At 42.6% G+C, this 22705-nt stretch overlaps 1 long non-coding RNA gene across 1 annotated transcript in view; it reads left to right on the top strand.

Annotated features, from left to right (window-relative positions):
* Positions 1-22705, top strand: part of LOC135362030 (uncharacterized) — an 82548-nt gene that overhangs the window by 18131 nt on the left and 41712 nt on the right. Inside the window, exons 2-3 of the long non-coding RNA XR_010406321.1 lie at positions 11640-11793; positions 18523-18632. This is a non-coding gene — a long non-coding RNA (uncharacterized LOC135362030). The remainder of the gene's footprint in view (positions 1-11639; positions 11794-18522; positions 18633-22705) is intronic.

Here is a 22705-nt window from a genome sequence, read left to right as displayed (position 1 = left end):
GGGTGCTGCAAGGCTCTACCAATCAAATCGCCCCTGGGTTCAGCTCTCGGGGGTGGGGAGGGGTCCTACCTGTGGCCATACCTGAATTGCCATCCTTGAGACCTACATCCAAGGAGCTACAAAAGCGTCAGCGCTGGGGTGCCTGGCTGGCTCAGTCTGTGGAGCATTCAACTCTTGATCTCGGGGTTGTGAGTTCGAGCCCCTGCGTTGGGTGTAGAGATTACCTAAAAATAAAATCTTAAAAAAAAAAAAGAGTAAAAGCTAAAATACAGTGTCCTCCAAAACTCAGTAGGATTGTAAGAACATAAGGAGTTAAGGGCTCTGGCATTGGCAGAAATACTGACAGCAATGGTGATGGTGACTCCTTTAGCAACATTTTCTTGAGCGCCTGTAGTCTGTGCTAGGCGCTAGTCTAGGGGCTACGGATACAGCAGCAAACAGGATTGGCGAGGTCCTTTCTCTCTTGGATCATGGATTCTAGTTGTTTTGTTGGTGCAGAAGGACTAACAAAATGTCAGGTAGTGAGAAGTACTATGCAGGATATTAAATGGAGTGATATGATAAGAGAATGAGTGTCTGTTTGGAATGGTAGGTCAGGGAGGTGGCTGTCTGCAGAGGGGACCTTTAACGTGTGAGGGGCACCTGGGTGGCTCAGTCAGTTAAACGTCTGCCTTCGGCTTAGGTCATGATCCTAAGGTCTTGGGATCGAGCCCCGCGTCAGGCTCCCTGCTCACTGGGGAGCCTGCTCCTCCCTCTCCTCCCCACTCATGTGCTCTCTCTCGCTATCTCTGTCTCTATCTCAAATAAATAAAGTAACATGTGAATGACAAGAAGGAGGGAGCCATATGAAATTCAGGGAGAAGAACATTGTAGACAAGGGCAATAGCAAATATAATGACCCAAAGGCAGGAGCAGCTTGGCATGTTTAAGGAACAGAAAGGAGGCTGTGTGGCTGGACTGGATTGATTGAGGAGAGTGGCATAAGATGAAGCTCTAGCAGTAGTCGCAAGCCAGATCATGTGCAGTCTAGTAAGTCATGGTGAAGTCTGAATTTTGTTTTGTTGTTGTTGTTGTTAAGTTTGAATTTTAATCTAAGCGTGATGGAGAGTCATTGAATGGTTTTGAGCAAGGAAATGATAAAACCTAATTTATATTTTAAAGGACCATTCTTACTACTATTGTGGGAAATGGATTGGATTGGAGAAAGAATGGAAATGGGGAGAACACTTAGTAGGGTATTTGCAATAGCACAAATAAGATATGGTAGTGGCTTGGGTTAGGATGTTAATAGTGGACTTGGAAAAAAGTTGGCGCATATATATATGTATATATATATATACTATATTTTAAAGATTTTATTTATTTATTTGAGAGAGAGAGAGAGAAAGAGGTTGAGAGAACCAGTGTGAGGAAGGGCAGAGGGAGAAGCAAACTCCCCACTGAGCCGGGAGCCTGATGTGAGGCTCGATCCCAGGACCCCGAGATCATGACCTGAGCCAAAGGCAGACGCTTAACCGACTGAGCCACCCAGGCACCTGAATCCATATAACTTATAGATAAATGGGACATGGGGGCTTGGGAGAGGTATCAAGATGAAGGTGATGGTGACAACAACATTAGCAGTGTCGTTGTTGAGGACAGTAGCTCTTTTTTTTTTTTTTAAAGATTTCATTTATTTATTTGAGAGAGAGAGAATGAGAGACAGAGAGCATGAGAGGGGGGAGGGTCAGAGGGAGAAGCAGACTCCCTGCCGAGCAGGGAGCCCGATGTGGGACTCGATCCCGGGACCCCAGGATCATGACCTGAGCCGAAGGCAGTTGCTTAACCAACTAAGCCACCCAGGCGCCCCGAGGACAGTAGCTCTTTCAGTAATGGTACCTTCAGTGTCTTTGACAACCAGCATCAGTGGCTTCAGCTCAGCATGAGCTCATGTGGCCGCTCATGTGGCCTTCACGGGCCTTGTTAGCATACAAGGCACTCTTGGTCATGAAACGAACAGGAGACATCATTGCTGGAGAAAAATGGCAGGCACCACATAGCAGCAAAGCAGACTCATTTACGGAGCATATGTGAGATAGCCTCTGAGGCCATACTGCCAGAAATATCTGAGAAAAACTTAAGAAGGGTTATTTATAACTTCTGCAGAGCAGAGGAAGTGGCATCAGAGATATGCCCTTTTGTGATTGTGATCGCATATTATCCATAAGCTGCTTTGGCAAAACTAATCTGGATTACTCTTAAAAGAGGTCCCAGTTGGGGTGCCTGGGTGGCTCAGTTGGTTAAGTGTCTGCCTTTGACCTCAGGGTCCTGGGATCGAGCCCCGTGTCAGGCTCCCTGCTCCGTGGGTGCCTGCTTCTCCCTTTCCCTGTGCCCCTCCCCTCACTCATTCTCTCTCTCTCTCTAAATAAGTAAATAAAATCTTAAAAAAAAAGAAGTCCCAGTTGAAGCTATACTAAATTAAGCATTATCAAACATATTTTTTTGTAAAAATTTCCCTACCAACTATGCAAACATTGATATTTTATATTAAATTATACAAGAAATCTTCAGGTACATGCTTATGAAGATTCAAATAATACAGAAGTTAAATGTTGTATTTGTTAGTCTTCCCCCAGCTGTTGCCCAGTCACATTCCCCAACACGAGGTAACCATAAGAGTTTAGTGAGTTGCCTTCAAAATGTTCTATGCTTTTATATATATGTGTGTACATATGTATATGCTTTTTTGATATGCTTTTTAATACATATATAGTATATATTTTTATTGTATATTAGTGTATGTTTTTATATATTTATACATATATAAAAGCATATTGAAAAAACATATATATACACATATATAAAACATAGTAAAATATTTTGAGGGAAAAGCGTATAGAAAAAAGCATAAAAATAACATATATATAACATTTATGTATGTTATTTATGTGTATAACACACAGATATAGGTTTTTTACTTTTATTTTTTAAGATTTTATTTTTAAGGAAAAAATTAAAAATAATAAAATAATAATAAAAAAGGTTTTTATTTTTTTAAGATTTTTAAAAAAGATTTTATTTATTTATTTGAGAGAGAGAGAGAAAGAGCACAAGCAGGGGGAGTGGCAGGCAGAGGGAGAGAGGGAAAAGCAGACTCCCCACTGAGTGGAGAGCACGATGTGGAGCTCAGTCCCTGGACCCAGAGATCGTGACCTGAGCCAAAGGCAGCTGCTTAATTGACTGAGACACTCAGGCACCCCTATTTTTTTAAAGATTTTTAAAAAGATTTTATTTATTTATTTTAAAGATTTTATTTACTGACAGAGAGTGAGAGAGAGAGCTCGCAAGTGCACAAGTGGGGGGGAGGGTCAGAGAGAAAGGGAGAAGCAGACCTCCTGCTGAGCAGGGAGCCCGATGTGGGGCTCAATCCCAGGACCCTGGGATCATGACCTGAGCCGAAGGCAGACGCCTAACTGACTGAGCCACCCAGGCACCCCAATATGTTATTTATTTATTTGAGAGAGAAAGCACAAGTGGGAGGAAGAGCAGAGGGGGAGGGAGAGCAGGGAGCCAGACACTGGGCTCGATCCCAGGACCCTGGGATCATGACCTGAGCTGAAGGCAGACGCTTAACTGACTGAGTCACCCAGGCATCCAGGCTGCCCTATATTTTTTAAGCTCACCATTGTCAACCTCCAGCTCTTAAGGTCAAAACGTAACACTTACCTGGGTGGCTCAGTCGGTCAAGTATCTGCCTGCGGCTCAGGTCATGATCTCAGGGTCCTGGGATCGAGCCCCACAAGGGACGGTCTCTGCTCAGGGAGAGCCTGCTTCTCCCTCTCCCTCTGCCTGCCGCTTCTTCTGCTTTTGCGTGCACCCACGCACTCTCTCTCTCTGTCAAATGGATAGATAAAATCTTTAAAAGCAAACAAAACAAAACAAAAGAAAAACAAACGTAACACTTCTGTGTGTGTGCACGTTGGGAGAAGAGGGATGAGAATCTTCATCTGATGGGGCATCAGAGGTTATTTGAGATCTTGCCTGTTTGAAATGTTTTTAATTTACCGTGTCACTTGATTAATGGTTTGGCCACGTATAGAATTTTAGTTTGGATGTAGTTTTCCTTCAAGTTTTGAAGGCATTGCTCTATTGTGTTTCAGTTTCCAGTGTTACATGGAGAGGTGGTTCAGGTAAAGTCATTACAAGGTTTAGGTTATGGCAGAAGAAGTGGGCAGCTGAGGTAGCCTGGAGAAAAACATCGCTGGATGTGACCAGGTCAAGGAACTGATTGACTAGAGGCATTCAGTGATCATCCATGTGAATATCATGGTCATGTGAATATCAAAGTCACCACGAATGACAGCAGTGGCTTTGGAGAGCGAGATGTCAGACTGATGGCAAAGTCATCGTGACTGAGGGCTAGATGACAGCAACAATGTGTGGGATGGGTGATTTGAACGAGGAACGAACTGGAGATGGCCGTGAGGACAATGGGCAACAAGGAGAGCACTTTATGTCCAAGTCCAGTCATGTGCCTTCTGTGGAAGAGAAAGAGCCTCCGCTTGACAGGGCTTTGGGGAAAGCATTGTGCTCAGGGAAGTGTGAGATTTTATTCATTCATTCATTCATTCATTCATTCATTTATTAAGATTTATTTATTTATTTATTTATTTGGCAGAGAGGGAGACACAGCGAGAGAGGGAACACAAGCAAGGGGAGTGGGAGAGGGAGAAGCAGGCTTTCTGCTGAGCAGGGAGCCCGATGTGGGGCTCGATCCCAGGACCCTGGGATCATGACCTGAGCCGAAGGCAGACGCTTAATGACTGAGCCACCCAGGTGCCCCAAGTGTGAGATTTTAGTGAGAACAACAAGGGGAAGGAAACATTTAGGGAAGAAGCTGAGGTTTAGCAAAGTTTAATGTTGATAATAATTGAGTTTCGGAGGACACAGTAGAAGAATTTGGGAGGGTAAGGAGAGTGAGAGCTTTGGTTATCTTAGAAGAGGAAGAGTGCAGTATGCGAATTAAGATATAAATTATGATAAACAAGAGGTTTGGATCGCTGTTGTGACTAAAGGAAATAGGACCCTTAAGGCACACTATGCAACTGCTGGATGAGTGGGTATACATACGAAAAATTGAAATAGATAATATATAATGAACATTTTGTTTGTGTTTTTTTAAAGATTATTTATTTTAGAAAAAGAGAGAGCAGCGTGGGGGGTGGGGAAGGGCAGAGAGAGAGGGAGAGAGAAACTTTAGCAGACTCCATGCTGAGCGCGGAGCCCAACTTGGGGCTTGATCCCATGACCCCGAGATCAGGACCTGAGCTGCAGTCAGGAGTTGGATGTGACGCTTAACTGACTACGCCATCCAGCTGCCCCTATAATGAACATTTTAACAGAATTTATTGTAGGGCTTTAATAGTAATTTGCCTTCTGATAAGTTTGAAGCAATTTACAGTCACTCTCATTAATAGGGTTTAGGAGAGTCCATTTCTCCACACCTTTGTAAGTACCACTGGATATTAGCAAGCCCATGATTGTTGTTTTCTTTCTTTTCTTTTTCTTTCCTTTTTTTTAGTTTTTATTTAAATTCCAGTTAGTTTACATGATTGTTTTCGTTTTTGCCAATGTGATGGTAAAAAGAAGAGGCCTCATTGTTTCTATTTGCATGTTTTCATTATTAGTGAGGCTGAACATTTAAAAATGCTTACCACAATACCCAGCACATAATACACTCTAAATAATGTTATTTACAAGTATCCCAAAGTGAATAATAATAAAATGAGTTTTCAAAGATGAAAAAAAAATGCTTTATTGGATGGGTTGGCTCAGTGAGAGAAACATGTGACTCTTGATTCAGGGTCATGAGTTCGAGCCCCATGTTGGGTATAGAGATTACTTAAATAAAATTTTAAAAAATGTCTTACTGGTGGGGTGCCTGGGTGGCTCAGTTAGTTAAGCAGCTGACTTCAGCTCAGGTCATGATTTCAGAGTCCTAGAATTGAGCCCCACATCGGGCTCCTTGCTCAGTGCAGAGTCTGCTGATCTCTCTCCCTCTATCCCCCCAACTCACACACACATGCACCTGTTCTCTCTCACTCTTTCTTGCTCTCAAACAAATAAATAAAATCTTTAAAAAAATAATAATATTAAAAAAATGTCTTATTGGAAATTCCTACTTTTCATCTTTGAATTACCTGTTTGCCTATTTTTTCTTTGGATGGTTTCCTATTGATTTGAGGAAACTCTATTTTTTTTTTAAAGGTTTTATTTATTTATTTGACAGAGAGAGACACAGCAAGAGAGGGAACACAAGCAGGGGGAGTGGGAGAGGGAGAAGCAGGCTTCCCACAGAGCCGGGAGCCCGATGTGGGGCTCGATCCCGGGACTCGAGGATCATGACCTGAGCTGAAGGCAGTCGCCCAACCAACTGAGCCACCCAGGTGCCCATCCTTTTTTTTTTTTTAAGATTTTATTTATTTATTCATCAGAGAGAGAGAGAACAGGAGCGGGGGAGTGGCAGGCAGAGGGAGAAGCAGGTTCCCCGTTGAGCAAGGAGCCTGATGGGCGGGACTCCATCCCAGGACTCTGGGATCGTGACCTGAGCTCATGAGCTGAGGGCAGACGCTTAACTGACTGAGCCCCCAGGCGTCCCTGTTTTTCCACTTTTAAAGATGTTCTTTTATGTGCTTCAGTGACGTTTTATAGTTTTCTTGATATCGATTTTACACAGTTTTTCTAGGTATTTTATAGTTTTGCTTTTGTCATGAATATGTTTTTTTCATTGCGTTTTCAGTTAGTTATTATCATGATACTGAAAGCAATTGCTTTTGTGTATTCATGTTTTATCTTGACGCCTATAATTTTATTAGTTTTTATTTTATTTTATACCTTTTCAGGTTAGGCCATCATATTACCAGCAAATAAGTTGTCTCTTACTTTCCAATATTTAGCACTCAATTTTCTTCCTTCTTTTAATTTTTTTACTAAGATCAATATGGTGAAAGTGGATATTTTTTCTTGTCACTTAATCCTGATAGCTCCAATCATAGATGACTCTTTCATTGTATTTTTAAAATTTATTTTATTATTATTATTATTATTTTTAAATGAGCTCTAGGCTCAACATGGGGCTTGAACTCAAGGCCCTGAGATCAAGGGTTGCATACTCTACTGACTGAGCCACCCAGGCGCCCCTCTCTTGCATTTTATTTTACTTGATTTATTTTTTTTTTATTTTTTTTTTTATTTTTAAAGATTTTATTTATTTATCTGAGACAGAGAGAATTACTTGATTTATTTTTTTATTTAAAAAATTTATTCATTTATTTTAGAGAGAAAGAAAGAGAGCACAGGGGGGCAGGCAGAGGGAGAGAAGCAGACTCCCCGCTGAGCACAGAACCCAACATGTAGGGCTCGATCTCACAACGCTGAGATCATGACCTGAACCGAAATCAAGAGTCAGAGGCTTGGGGCGCCTGTGTGGCTCAGTCGGTTAAGCATTGGACTCCTGGTTTTGGCTCAGGTCATGATCTCCATGTCTGGACATCAAGCCCTGCGTTGAACCTAGAGTGGGGCTCTGCGCTCAATGGGGAGTCTGCTTCCCCTCTGCCCCTTCCCCACCCCCTGTCTCTGAAATAAATAAATCTTAAAAAAAAAAGAAAAAATAGAATGGAAGCTTAAATGACTGAGCCACCCAGGCACCCTGCCTCTCTTGCATTTTAAATTAAGATTTAGGTTTTAAATGTTGGCTGGATATTTCCTGGAACCTTAAACTCAGCATGTCCACAATTGAATGTAAAGTCCAATTTGCCTACACCTGCCCAAACCTATCCGTGGTACTCATTTCCTTACTTCTGTTATTTGGGTTCAAATGACTCAATTGTTCTAGCCCTTCAGGTTCAAACCCTTAATCATCCTTGATTTTCTCCATACTTCTTTCTTCCCTCTCCCTACTTTTTTTTACCCCCTCTCACTACTTTTGTTTAAAAATTTCTCTTGATTTGGTCTTTACCAGTTATTATAACACATATCTCCTCCTTTCTATTCTTACTGTTACCCCCCTTTCAATCTAATTTAAGACTATTAATTAGGGCCTTCAATTTTTAGGTATCTACACGGAGATACAAATGTAAATAAGATAAAGTTCCTGCTCTTGAGGAATTCACAAATAGTGGGTGATGGTTCTTTTTTTTTTTTTTAAAGATTTTATTTATTTATTTGAGAGAGAGAGAATGAGAGACAGAGAGCACGAGAGGGAGGAGGGTCAGAGGGAGAAGCAGACTCCCTGCCGAGCAGGGAGCCCGACGCGGGATGGGAGCCTGACGCGGGACTGGAGCCCGGGACTCCAGGATCATGACCTGAGCCGAAGGCAGTCGCTTAACCAACTGAGCCACCCAGGCGCCCCTGGGTGATGGTTCTTAAATTTAACTGACTACAGTACCATGTAGTAGATGCTACAAGTCAGAGGAGTATGTAACTTTTGATCTCGAGGTCGTGGTTTCGAGCCCCACATTGGGGTTAGAGATTACTTAAAAAAAGAGAACTATATGTATAAAGAACTACAGTAGTTCTGAGGAGGAAATGATTATTTCCGCTTTTTGCTGAGTCAGAAAGGTAGACATTTGAGCTGAACCCTGCAGGACAGATATAATTTGTTTAGGTAGAAAAGGAGAGGGAGAAAGGGCATTTCTGGTAGAGGAGACAGAATGAGTATATGTCTTATATATTTATTCAACAAACATTTATTGAGTGCTTACTCTTTGTCAAGGGTTGTTGATAACCTTGAGACACGTATGAACAGATAATCGTAATAAGGCGTTATGTAAAATACAAATGCTTCTTTATCAGAACACTCCGTTCACTCAATGAAGATGTCCTCTCGGCCAAATATTTGGGTAGAGAAGCTATATACGCACGATGCTAAAGAGTTTTAACCATATTTGAAAGGTTTCTCAAAATGTGTTTGTGACTGAGTTTGTAGCCGATTTTTCACCTTTCCCAAGGCATTTCTTCAGTTTTGTATTGGGGCAGGGAGATTGGTTTGGCAAGCAATTGAGAGGACACAGTCTATTTGTTAATTTAATAAATAAGCATTTATTGTAGGCCTATTGTGTGCCACATAGTGTTAGACTTTGGGGATACACGGGGGTGAGACACGGTGTCTCCCTTTAGAGAAAACTACAATCACGTGGGCTCACTGGCGCACAAAAATATAATTATAATACAATGAGCAACAAACTGTGATAGGACTTTACATTCTGTATTCTAGGAGGAGGTATGAGAGATGCTTGAGAAGGTACCAGGGAAGATTTCCTGGAGGGAATGGTATCTGAGCTGAGTGTTAAGGAACCTGTAGGAATTAGGCAGATGAAGGGGGTGGGGGGGGGGGGTGCTGAGGCATTCTTAAAGGCAAGAGCACCAGCGAGTCAGAGAGAAAAATACAAGTGGAGAACTATAAGCAGTTTGAGTTGCCAGAGCATGAAATACCAGGCAGAGAGTGGTGGGGAATTAGGGAAGTCAGAGGAGGCTGGATCATGGATGGCAAGTTAAAAATTTTGAATTTTATCCTGCACATGCAGGGGAACCACTGGGAAATTACAAGGTCAGATGTGCATTTACAGCATCATGTTCATTGTGTTGAGGATAGATTTGAATGGAAAAATTAAAACAACAGCAGCAATGACCAATCCCCACCACCAGCAAGATAGGATTGGCTGGGAACCTAAAAGTACATGGTATTGAAGGGGTGCAGGGTGAGACACCCCAGAAGGTGCCACTTTGGCATAAGGATTATTTTGAGTTAAAAGTGATCAAAACCCAGCTGATTCAGGAAAAGTTCTCTGCCTTCCCCTCAGATGCCTAAATTTACATTGGAAAGGAGAGCCTGTATCAGGAAGTGAGCTATTAACTGAGACTGCCCTTTACCTAAGGAACTTATCTGCATAATAGAGCAAACCTGGTTTTTCCAAATATTTCCTTTCACCTTCTTACAGTCCTCAGGGCCTTACCCCTGTCCTTAGCTCAGATAAGCTTCATGTTTTGCCTAAAATTGTTTTTGGAATTTCCAAGTGTTTGTGGACTCCCCCGTAGGTATGCCTATTAAATTTGATTTTTTCCTGTTACTTTGTCTCATGTCACTATGATTCTAAGTCGAGCTAGAAGAACCATAGGGCAAAGGAAGGTCTTACTCCCTGACAGTATCTTTTGGGAGTAGTTTAGTATGGGCTAGCATGGTGGATTGAGAGAGATCTGGTGCTAAATGGCAGAACGTGAAAATAAAATAGATTGTGGCCAAATTGTGAAGGTCATTGGTTGTCAAGCTAACCAAGGAATATATTTGGTAGGCACCAAAGAATTTGAAATAAATTTGTATCATGACCAGATTTGTGTTTTAGGAAGATGATTCTGCTAACAGCAAGATGAATCATAGCTTTAAGGAGAGCTACATGATATTATCATTAGAGACAATTTTCTGGAACATTTGGAAATTAAGAATAAGTAGGGGAACTATGATATTGTGATTTATAAGAAATATAGGGGTGCCTGGCTTGCTCAGTCGGTGGAGCATATGACTCTTGATCTTGGGGTTGGAAGTTTAAGCCCCATGTTGGGTGTAGAGATTAGTTAAAAATAAAATTGTAAAAAAAAAAAAAAGGAAACACATATTTGGTCATACAGATGACCAAAATATAATTCTCATAAATACTTGGTTTTTGTTCCGGGTTCCTGGCTTACAGCTGTCAAAACCCTTGGAATTTCCTGAACATAAGGGTAATGGGAGCATCTTTTATTGTAATATTTGGTCTCTTTCCTCAGTTCCTGAAATCTTTTCAGAGCCATAAAGATGAAATGGGTGTTTTGTTATTTGGAACAAGTCCCTTTCTACTACCACTAGGTTTATATTAAGGAGGTGAGTTTTGGAATGCACCTAGGATGGGGGCTGGTTGCCGGGGGAATCAACCTGGAATAGGAGATTGGAATTTTCAGTCCCACCCTCTGATTTCCAGGGAGAGGAGAGGAGCTGGAGGTTGAATCCATCACCAATGGCCAATGATTTAATTGGCCTATGTAATAATTACATAGTCATGCCTATGTAAAGAAGCCTCTATAAAAACCCAGAAGGACAGGGTTTAGAGAGTTTCTGGGGTCTTGAATTTGTGGAGAACTGGGGAGAGTGGCACACGGGGAGTGCATGGAAGGCTCCCTGCCCTCTCCCCATACCTTGCCCTGTGCATCCATTCCATGTGGCCGTTTTTGAATTTAATTCCTTCATACTAAACCAATAATCTAGAAGTAATGGGTTTTGTAGAGGCTGCTTTTAGGCAACAGGCTTGAGCAATGGAATATAGAAAGGACCCACAGCCAAGTCCTGGCTGAATCCAGACAGGCCCATCAGGTGACCCACCTCAAAATATCCAGCCCGAACTGACCAATGGGCTACTTACAACCAGGCACAGTTGCCAGACAAGGGAAGATTGCATATGGCGCCATACCTCCTCCTCACCTTCCCACTTTAAATATAGCCCCTACCCACTTCCTTGTTGCAGACACTTTTTCCTTTGCTGTCCTGCCAGTAGCTCCTTTCCGGTGTATTCAATAAACTTCTATCTCCTTTGTTCTGTTTTGGGTGAATTCTTTCACCGCCCTTGCCACAGGCTTCCACCTGATCGTTGCCGCACGTTTGGGGGCCCCCATCCCATCGGGAGAGATACCACAGGTTTCCTGAGTTCTGAGAGCTGCTCTATCAAATTAAAGGGACCGAAGGAGCGGGTCAGGGGAATTTCTGATTTATAGCTATCAGATATACAGGTAAGAACCTGGACTTGTAATTGGCATCCTGAGTTGGTGGGGCTTGTTCTATCCTGCTGGTCAGAAGCACAGATAACAACCTGTGCTCACTTCTGCTGTCTGAAGAGTGTGTGTGTGTGTGTGTGTGTGTGTGTGTGTGTGTGTGTGTGTGTGTGTGGTGCAGTCTTGTGGGACTGAACCCTTAACCTGGGAGACCTGATGTCATCTCCGGCTAGATAGTATCAGAATTGAGTTGAGTGGTAGGACACCCAGCTGATGTCCGGAGCATTGCCTGTTGGTGGTGTGGAGGAACATCCCCCACCCCCAACACACACATTAGAATTGGGAGCAGAATCCCAAATAGGAACCCTTTAAGCCTTCTGGGTCTGTCCTATACTTTCTGAATCATAGTAGTGTGATCAACTCTATTGTAATTATGCATTTAATATCTTCTTACCTTCACTATCCCCTAAACTGTGAGGACTGGAACCATGATTGTTTGGTTCATCACTGCATCCTCACCCTCTCTCCTGGTATATGGCACATAAACAATGCGCAGGAAGTGTTTGTTGAATTAACGCATTCTTGATCTGGGTACATGTTTCACAAGTGTGCGTACGTGGGAAGGTATTTGCGGAGGATATTTTTGCAGATAATGGAGAGTTACTTGTGGCAGGTGTACATCAGTTATGTATGGGCTTCTCTCAGACCTATGGAAAGTCCTTAGGAAAGAGTATCTATCCTCCCATCCTTCTGTTTGCTTTCATCTCAACAAATGATGCCCTGGCTAGCTCTGTACCTCAGCCATGCATCGGTCTACTTAATATTCTTCTGCTTTCCCTATTGTATTGTAATTCCACATGATGCTAGGTAGATATAATTTTTTAGGCCAGGGGATCATTGGGGGTGGAGTGATCTCTGAGACTCCCTGGTATTCTGGCTTATGTGATAGGGCATCTGGTGAGTGGTCCTGCCTATATTGGATGGGAAACAAATATATCTACAAATACTGCCCTCCTTATTTGTCAAAACAGTTTTCTGATTTGCCTAGTTACTTGAGCCAATGGTGTTCTAACCTTAGGATCACAAGGACCTGAGGACTTTGAAGTAGTAGTAGGTCTACAGCTAAAAGACTGGAATTCCTGTTTTCATACTATGTTCTTAATTTCAGCCAAAGCCAGATTCTTTAAGATGTAGGTACAAGAGTAAGGTAATACATTTTGGAGGAAACCTGTGATTAATGCATCTCTCCATAGAATTGGAGGTTGGTTTTATTATTTAAAAAATTTTTTTTAAAGATTTATTTATTTGGCGGGGGTGGGGTGGGGAGAAAAGGAGAGAAGGATTGAGAGAGGAAGTGCAGGAAGGAGGGGCAGAAGGAGAGGTAGAGACAGAATCCCAAGCAGACTCCCCTCTGAGTGTGGAGCCTGATGCAGAGGCTCAATCTCACGACCCTGAGATCATGACCTGAGCCAAGATCAAGAGTCTGATGCTTAACCGAACGAGCCACCCAGGCGTCCCTTTGATTTTTTTTTTAAAGTTTGTTTTTTAAGTGATCTCTACACCCAACATGGGGCTCAAACTCATGACCTCGAGATCAAGAGTGGCATGCTCTTCTGACTGAGCCAGTCAGGTACCCTGAATTGGAGTTTGTTTTTAATAACTTAGGAGCATGTTGGGGTATGGGAGGCAAGGGTAAAGGCAGAGGAAAACAAAGATTTCAGTTGCTGGCATGTGGTGACTGCAGCCAGGGATTAGGTAGAAGCTTTCCTTCTCAAGGTCTGCTAGTAAGGTTACTAGGGTGGTGATGGAAAACTGGGGGAACTCCAGTAATTGTTTGATGTCCTTAAGAGTTTAGGGGGTTTTCCACTCTCAAGATAATGGTACTTTGTCCAGCATCCTGAAGATATCTCAGCCCTAAAGAACTTGTGCTTTATACCTCTAAGCCTTGTAAAAGAAACATTTCTGGGTTGGTTCAGGAATGATACATTGTGACAGCAGAAATACAGAGAGTTCTTCAAGATTTGTGAGACTCTGGCCAGGACATTGTGAGAAATCCCAGCGATTGGTCTTTGGAAAATGGTCAGGGCGGAGGGCATTATCAGATATTCTACCTCTCTAAGATACATCTGGAAGGTCACTTTGTATTTACCACATTCACTCAAGTCCAGATGATCATATGCCTTAGGAGATTGAACTTAGGTTAGACCTAGATGCCTCAGAGTGGGTATCATGTCAGAAAATAAGTTTATGGTGGTCACTTACAGTTAATACATTGAAGACACAGTGCCCTGGAAAATCAAGAGCACTATATTTTTCTTCTTTACAAAGAGTACCAAGACATTATGACAACTTGTTAATCATTTGGTGAAACAAAGAGCCTTACCTTACATCTTGCACCAAAATATACACTGAAATGAAAACAGTAGAACACAAGAGTACAGAATGAAATGTAGATATGTATTCATATAATCAGTGTGTAGAGGCCCTTCTAAACACAAAGAAAATGTAAAAGGAAAAAAATGATAGATTTGACGTCATAAATTTTTAAAAATTTTGAAAAGCAAAACATACCGTAAATAAAATTGAAAGACAAATGGCAAGCTTGTTAATATTTTTATATATAAGTGTTAGCGAACCAACATAAGTTTGCTCCTTGGTGAGTCCAATGGCACCAGGTTGAGTCGTCCCACAGAGGAAACCTTATTTGCAGCAAATGAGATCATGGGGAATGGCTTCCAAAGCCCTGACTTCCTGAGAGAGGGTGAATGGGTTCCTTTTGTTTAGTGTTAGGATGAATATTTAGATAGGGAAGCCTTGTCATCTGTGTAGAGGCTGGCAGAAAGTCACACATGCACCTTAAGGAAACATGCTTATATATACATTGTATGTTATGGAAATGAGGCTGAGGCTCCTCCTTGGGCAGAGATTTTAGTATTATAATGAGGTAAAGGTAATTGGAGGTCATTCCAGGGGTCACTTCATGGTCCATCTGCACAAGTGCATGTCAGGTTTAGCTCAAAAGGTCTGGGTGGAAATATAATATTTTAGTATTATAATGAGGTAAAGGTAATTGGAGGTCATTCCAGGGGTCACTTCATGGTCCATCTGCACAAGTGCATGTCAGGTTTAGCTCAAAAGGTCTGGGTGGAAATATAATATTTTAGTATTATAATGAGGTAAAGGTAATTGGAGGTCATTCCAGGGGTCACTTCATTGTCCATCTGCACAAGTGCATGTCAGGTTTAGGTCAAAAGGTCTGGGTGGAAAGATTATATATATATGTATATACATATATATATATATACACACACACACACACACACACACAATGGAATATTATGCAGCCATCAAAAAAAAATGAAATCTTGCCAATTGCAATGACGTGGATGGACCTAGAGGGTATTATGCTAAGCGAAATAAGTCAATCAGAGAAAGACAATTATGATCTCACTGATATGAGGAATTTGAGAAACAAGATAACAAGATGGAGGATCATAGGGGAAGGGAGGGAAAAATGAAACAAGACGAAACTAGAGAGGGAGACAAACCGTAAGAGACTCTTCATCTCAGGAAACAAACTGAGGGTTGCTGGACTGGTAGGGGGTGGAGGGATAGGGTGGCTGGGTGATGGACATTGGGGAGGGTATGTGCTAAGGTGAGTGCTGTGAATTGTGTAAGACTGGTGAATCACAGACTTGTACCCTGAAACAAATAATACATTATATGTTAATAAAAAGAAAAAAAAAAAGGTCTGGGTGGTCTGGGCTAGTGAGGTATTGTCAGGCAGTTGCCATTACCCTGGGGGTCGTTTTGGGTTTCATTTGCCCAAGTCAAGAGGAAAGCCGGAAAGAAGAGCTTAGACGAAAATGTAAGACAAAGATTAGTGGGTACAAGCAGGTGGGCAGTAAAGGCCAGGTCTTGGGGTCTAGTTGGTAACATAAGGAGCTCTCATAAATCAATAAAAACATAAAAAAAATGAGTAGAATAATAGGAAAAGATCTTGAGCAGGAAATTCACAAAAGAACAAATAAACATAACACAGTTTGTCAATTTCACTAATACTTGAAGAAATGCAAACTAAAAGATTGAAATAACTAGATTTTGCACACTGTGGCCAAGTTTAGTGTCCACTGTTCAAGGACTATGAGAAAGGGCACCTCATATATTGCTACTGGCAGTTTAAATTGGTACTATATTTTGTAGGGTAATCTGGTAATAAGTCTTAAGGCCTTAAAATGTATGTGACATGGATAGTGTTTGAAATACCTCTCAATGTGTTTCCTTTTGGATAATGTGATACCTTGCCATCACTAAGTGCCCAGGGAATGGAGAGAGTGGAGTGAATGCCACTTTGAGAAGGGACATTTTGTTTTGTCCAGATAAGAAGGAGTAAAATATAACCCTTTCGGGTTCCTATAGGAGGTGGCCTAGGAAGGAGAGTGGAGTGGTCCCAAATAAGTTTGAGAGATTCTTAGAGCAGCAGAGCAGCCTGCACCCTAAATGCAGGTGGGGGAAATGGTAGGCTCCCCTAGAGAAGTATTATGTCCAACATGATGCTACTGAGATAAAAGGTTAAAAAGGGCATGATGGTATGGTGAATTGAAAGAAAGAAAAAAACCATCCCCTAGTTTCCCATGACACTAAGATCGACGTAGCTGAGATCTGGAGAAGGCTCTGGAAAGTTACTGGAACATAAGCCAGCTCACTCTCCAAACAACAATGGAATGAGATGCCAACACATTAAAGTGTTTAGCTCTGGATCTTGGGATTTGCAATGATCTTTGTGTATTTTTCTTTTCTTTTTTTTAAAGGTTTTATTTATTTATTTGTCAGAGAGAGCGAGAGCACGAGCTTGGGGCGGGGGGGCGGGGAGCGGCAGACAGAGGGAGAGGCAGACTCACTGCTGAGCAAGGAGCCCGATGCCGGACTTAATCCCAGGACTCTGGGATCATGACCTGAGCCGAAGGTAGACCCTTAACCGACTGAGCCACCCATTCATCCCTATATTTTTCTTTTTGATGAAACATATTTTCTAATTTCCTTCTAATAAATGTATTTTGTGAAATGAAGGGGAATAAAAAAGCAAAAAGTGTCCTAAAGTTCCAGGTTCCTTGCAGCAGAGCTAGGGTATCTGGTTGGCAGATTTGTGGTAGTTGCTGATGTCTTTCAGGAAAAATGGGGTAGTCATGCAGGACTGGCTACCTCTTTGGCCAAGCCCAGTACAAAATGAAAATGCTTTTTTTCAAGAGCAAGAAAAAAAAAAGCTGTTAAAAGTACTAAAATACAGGGGTGCCTGGGTGGCTCAGTCGTTAAGCATCTGCCTTCGGCTCGGGTCGTGAGCCCAGGGTCCTGGGATAGAGTCTTGCATCAGGCTACCTGCTCAGTGGGGAGTCTGCTGCTCCCTCTCCCTGTGCCCTGCTGCTCCCCCTGCTTGTGCTCTCTCTCTCTCTGTCAAATAAATATATAAAATCTTTAAAAAAAAAAGTACTAAAATACAAAGCTTTTTTCTTCCATATTATCTTCTTGGCTCCCATGAATGGTCCATTGTCCCATTGAACTTAACTTACAACACATAAATTCAAAGATAAAAATATTAAGAATTTCAAGATGACAATAGCAGAGCCTTAAATCAAGCACTGGCCCTTGTGAGTGGGAGCTCCCTGTGACTGCACAGATTGTACTCCCTTGAACTTGGCTTTGTGGTCACAAAGGGAGGAAGCCTGGTTCTAGATACCACTGGCCCAAGCAACTCATGAAACTATAGCACTGTCTCTTCTACCAGCTGCAGAACAGTTGGGAGTGACATACATCACTGGGACTCAGATCAGTCCTCTCTGCTCTGGTGTGCAAAGCTGCTAGTTTACTCCGTGTGTATCTGGAATCCACTCCAACCTATTCTGACGCCTACTAAGGACTAGTATTTGTTAGTGGTACTGCATTGAGCCAACCTATGGTCTCTTTCTTTGTGGGCTACATGTTTCCTGACAGTGACCGTGATTGTATTCTGGACAGAAAAAAAAAAAGGAGGGGGGGAACCTGTCCTACCAATGTGTAGTGAGAACTTTAGCCAGATCTACCAATGTTTTCCTCCCCACTCTGGAGGTAGTTCCTAAGCTTTGACTTCAGCCTCATGCAAAAGTATGTTCTCAAAATCTTGCTACCTTGCTAAGGTAGCACTCCTTACCCAAGTTCTACAGTCCGTATCGATTCCTGATAAGCGGGATTGGAAATGGCCCAAGTCCAAGCAGCTAGTGACAGCTTCCCTGGTCTGTAGTTCTGTCTCAATAAGATGAAGGCAGGCTGAGTAGGGATGGGAGGTAGAAATGACAGGTTCCTGAGTTGAGGACCCCTAGCCTGAGAATTCTGTAGAAAGAAATGGGGTGGTGGTAATAGAAAGGTGAAAAATTAGAACAAAATTTGGGGGAAAGGGAAAGGTGGTTGAAGAGGGATGTGTGATGAGGAGCAAGGACTCTTGGGTAGAGAGAAGCCTGGACAATTTTATTCTTAGGTATATATTAAAAAATAAATGTTAAATGAAGGTTAAAATTGTGGTATATTTCAAATGCATGCATTTAACAGATTAATGCTTTTTCTTAAGACAGACAATACTTGCAGTGTAATTGTTCAGAATAATTGCTGGGTTTGTATAAAATAAGGATTTATCTTATGTACACTATATAGGCAGTTTTGGAAATGAGAAAAAAGGTTGAAAGTTATATGACCTACATATCTTTTTTTTTTTTTAAGTAGGCTCCACACCCAGCGTGGAGTCCAACATGGGACTTGAACTCACAACCCTGAGATCAAGACATGAACTGAAATCAAGAGTCGGACACTTAACTGACTGATCCACCCAGGTACCTCTGACATATATATCTTAAAAAAAAAATTTTTTTTTAAAGATTTTATTTATTTATTTGACAGAGACACAGCGAGAGCAGGAACACAAGCAGGGGGAGCAGGAGAGGGAGAAGCAGGCTTCCCGCAGAGCAGGGAGTCCGATGCGGGGCTCGATCCCAGGACCCTGGGATCATGACCTGAGCCGAAGGCAGACGCTTAAAGACTGAGCCACCCAGGCACCCCTAAAAAAAGTTTTTTAAGTAGGCTCTACTCACAACATGGGGCTTGAACTCATGACCCTGAGATCAAGAGTCACTTACTCTACCAACTGAGCCACCCAAGCACCCCTAAAACTTTTTTTCATTTTATGTATGTATGTATGTATTTTTTAAAGATCTTATTTATGAGAGAGAGAGAGAGCGCAAACATGAGTTGGGGGAGGGGCAGAGGAATAATCATACTCCCCACTGGTGGGGAGCTGGATGCAGGGCTCTATCCCTGGACCCTGAGATCACAACCTGAGCCCAAGTCAGATGCTTAACCAACTGAGCCACCCAGGTGTCCCTAAAATTTTTTGAATTAAGTTCTTGGCCCAATGTGGGCCTTGAACTCACAACCCCGAGATCAAGAGTCACTCACTCCACTGACTGAGCAGTCAGGCACCCTTCTTCTGGTTTTTCTTGTTGCTGTTGAGATGCCTGTTGTCGGCTTATCTTTATAATAATCTATTTTTCCCTATGGCTGCTCTAAGATATATATATGCATATTACATATACATATATATATTTTTAAGTAGGCTGCATGCCCAACGTGGGGCTTGAACTCACAACCCTGAGATCAAGAGTCACACGCTCTAAGAACTGAGCCAGCCAGGCACCCTGATATTTTGTTTTGATATTTGATAGCAATGTGTTTAGATTTTTTTTTTTTTAAGATTTTATTTATTTATTTGACAGAGAGAGACAGTGAGAGAGGGAACACAAGCAGGGGGAGCGGGAGAGGGAGAAGCAGGCTTCCCGCAGAGTAGGGAGCCCGATGCGGGGCTCGATCCCAGGATCCTGGGATCGTGACCTGAGCAGAAGGCAGACACTTAATGACTGAGCCACCCAGACGCCCCAGCAATGTGTTTAGATTTGTGTGGGATAATAAAAAATATATATATTGGCCTCTGCCCCTGGTTCCTGGCATAGAGCTCCTAAAACCCTTGTATTTTCCTAAGTTATAAGAATACTAGGAGCATCTTTTGTGCTATTGGAGTGACTGTGAGTGGGTTCCTGGATGGCTCTTGGACGGGGGCTGGTCACCAGAAAGACCAAGCCGTGATGATTAGTAGCTTGAAATTTTCAGCCTCAACCCCATCCTCCAGAGAGGGGGAAAGGGGCTGGGAATGGAGTTAATAATTGGTCATGCCTACATGATGAAGTCTCCATAAAATCCCACTAGTAGGCAGTTCAGAGAGCTTCCAGGTTGGCAAACACAACCACACAGGGTGGGTGACTCCTGCTCTGGGAATCCTCCGAGACCTTGCCCTGTACATCTCTTCATCTGGTTGGTCATCTGTATCTTTTGTCATATCTTTAAATAAACTGGTAAATGTGTTTCTTTAAGTTCCGTGAGCCACTCTAGCAAATTAATTGAACCTGAGGAGGGAGTCATGGCAACCTCCCATTTGCAGCCAAATTGGATGGAAGTTGTGGGTAATCTGGGCACCTACTGCTTGCATTGTCATCTGAAGTAGGCAGTGGGAGGGTGAGCGGTTTTGTGGGACCTGAGCCCTTAACCTGTGCAGTCTGGCACTATCTCAAAGATAGTGTTAGAACTGAGTCAGATAGGGGCGCCTGGGTGGCTCAGTCGTTAGGCGTCTGCCTTCGGCTCAGGTCATGATCCCAGGGTCCTGGGATCGAGTCCTGCATCGGGCTCCTTGCTCAGCGGGGAGCCTGCTTCTCCCTCTCCCTCTGCCCCTCCCCCTGCTTGTGTTCCCTCTCTTGCTGTCTCTCTCTCTGTCAAATAATTAAATAAAATCTTTAAAAATTAAAAAAAAAAGAATTGAGTCAGATTATGGGACACCAAGCTGGTGTCACAGAGAATTGCTTGGTGTGGAGAAAAACCTCCACACATTTGGGGACCAGGAGTGTCAGAAGGGAGGAGTCCTGTGTGAGGATAGCGTCTTTGTAAAAGTAAAGAAGAAACACAGGTGGGAAGAACTGGGTTTTTACCAACACACAAGGTAGACTAGACAGGTTTTTCCCTACATAGGAAGGACAAATCTGAGTTTTTCCTTTACAATTTGGAATTTCTCTTTTTTTAAAAAAAATCCTGTTTATGGTTTGTGCTTTCTGAATCTGATGATTTATGACTTTCCTAAATTCAGAAAATTTCTGTTAATATCTCTTTGAATATTAGTTACAGACAAGTGTAAAAACACCAGGGCTGTTGAAGCATTAACATCTGCTTACTGTTCTGGTATCAGCATCTTTTTTTGCATTTGACCTTTGGAGATTTCCTTCTCTTTCTTGATGGCTGAGTTATGTTACACATCGAAAAAATTAAAAATAAACCTACAGGGGTGCCTGGGTGGCTCAGTTGGTGAAGCATCTGCCTTCGGCTCAGGTCATGATCCCAGGGTCCTGGGATGGAGTCCTGCATCGGGCTCCCTGCTCGATGGGGAGTCTGCTTCTCCCTTTGCCTGCTTCTCTGACTACTTGTGCTCTCTATCTCTCTGTCAAATAAATAAATAAAATCTTTAAAAAAAAATAAACCTACAGAATTTCTAGTTATTTTGTAGGAGGAGATTTTTTTTTTTAAGATTTTATTTATTTATTTATTAGAGAGCAAGAGAGAGAGAAACAGCATGAGAAGGGAGAGGGTCAGCGGGAGAAGCAGACTCCCTGCTGAGCCAGGAGCCTGATGTGGGACTCGATCCCAGGACTCAGGACTCATGACCTGAGCCGAAGGCAGTCGCTTAACCAACTGAGCCACGCAGGCGCCCCGAGGAGAGTTTTTTTTTTTTTTAGGAGATTTAGTCTTCCATATTTCTGGAAATGGAAGTCCAAAGACCTTTCCATCCCTTCATTTGTCTTTGAGGCTGTATGTACGGCTTTATTGTCAGTAACATTTAAGAGTTAACTTTAAGAGACTATTAAGAGTTCCAGGTGAAGGCTCATTGAGAACATTAGGCTGGAGACAACTGGTCCTCCTAGTCCCACAGAGATGAGCCCCGGGGTTGAGGGCTGGAGAGATGTGGTAAGGAGTCAGGTGGGCAGAATTTGCCTTCCTTTCAGTTTTTTTTTTTTTAATATTTTCTTTATTTTAGAGAGAGAGAGCACACGCATGCAAGTGGGGGAAGGAGGAGCAGAGGGAGAGGGAGAGAAAGAATCCCAAGCAGACTCCCCACTGAGCGCAGAGCCCAACACGGGGCGCCATCTCACAACCCTGAGATCATGACCTGAGCTGAAATGGAGAGTCGGATGCCCAACTGACTAAGCCACCCAGGCGTCCCTTCCTTTTAGTTTTTTGATTGCCCTTGCTTCCTTTATGACCTTGGTTAGCTGTGTTAAGTGTCAGGCACATTTCTTAAAGGTTCCATTTGGCCTCAGTTGCATCACCTGTCCAATGAGGCTAATAGCTCCAATTTCGCAGGGCTGATACAGAATTAAGTGGAGTGACATGTAAAAATGCTTGGCCCAGCTCCTGACACCAAAAAGTATTCAAGGAACATTAGTAGCATCCCTTTCTTTTTCCTGTCTGCATTTGCCTGCCAGCACTTAGGCAAGATGGGACCAGGGCTGGGTGGAAGAGGCACTCTTAGCCACAGGACAAAGAGGGGCTGGTAAAAGGGGGGGGGGATGTCCTGTGATAGAACAGAGAGGAAATGGTGACTGCCACCCCAAAGTGGCAGCCATTCATACATAATTTGGGGACACAGAATCAGAGACCACCTACCCTTGCCTCCTCTGAAGTAGTGTGGTAATTTTTCTTTTTATAAGCAATAGTTTTCAATCTTATACCATTTAGCTAATCCATGATTCTTAGAAAGCCAGCATCAAAGGGAAAAAAGGAGAGGATGGGAAAGAGTCTAGACTTAAATCAC

The sequence above is a fragment of the Mirounga angustirostris genome, unplaced genomic scaffold (genome assembly GCF_029215605.1).
Source record: "Mirounga angustirostris isolate CCGP_5_RB_7025 unplaced genomic scaffold, mMirAng1.0.hap1 SCAF_11, whole genome shotgun sequence".
Classification (NCBI taxonomy): domain Eukaryota; kingdom Metazoa; phylum Chordata; class Mammalia; order Carnivora; family Phocidae; genus Mirounga; species Mirounga angustirostris.
This window is presented reverse-complemented; position numbering and strand designations above follow the sequence as displayed.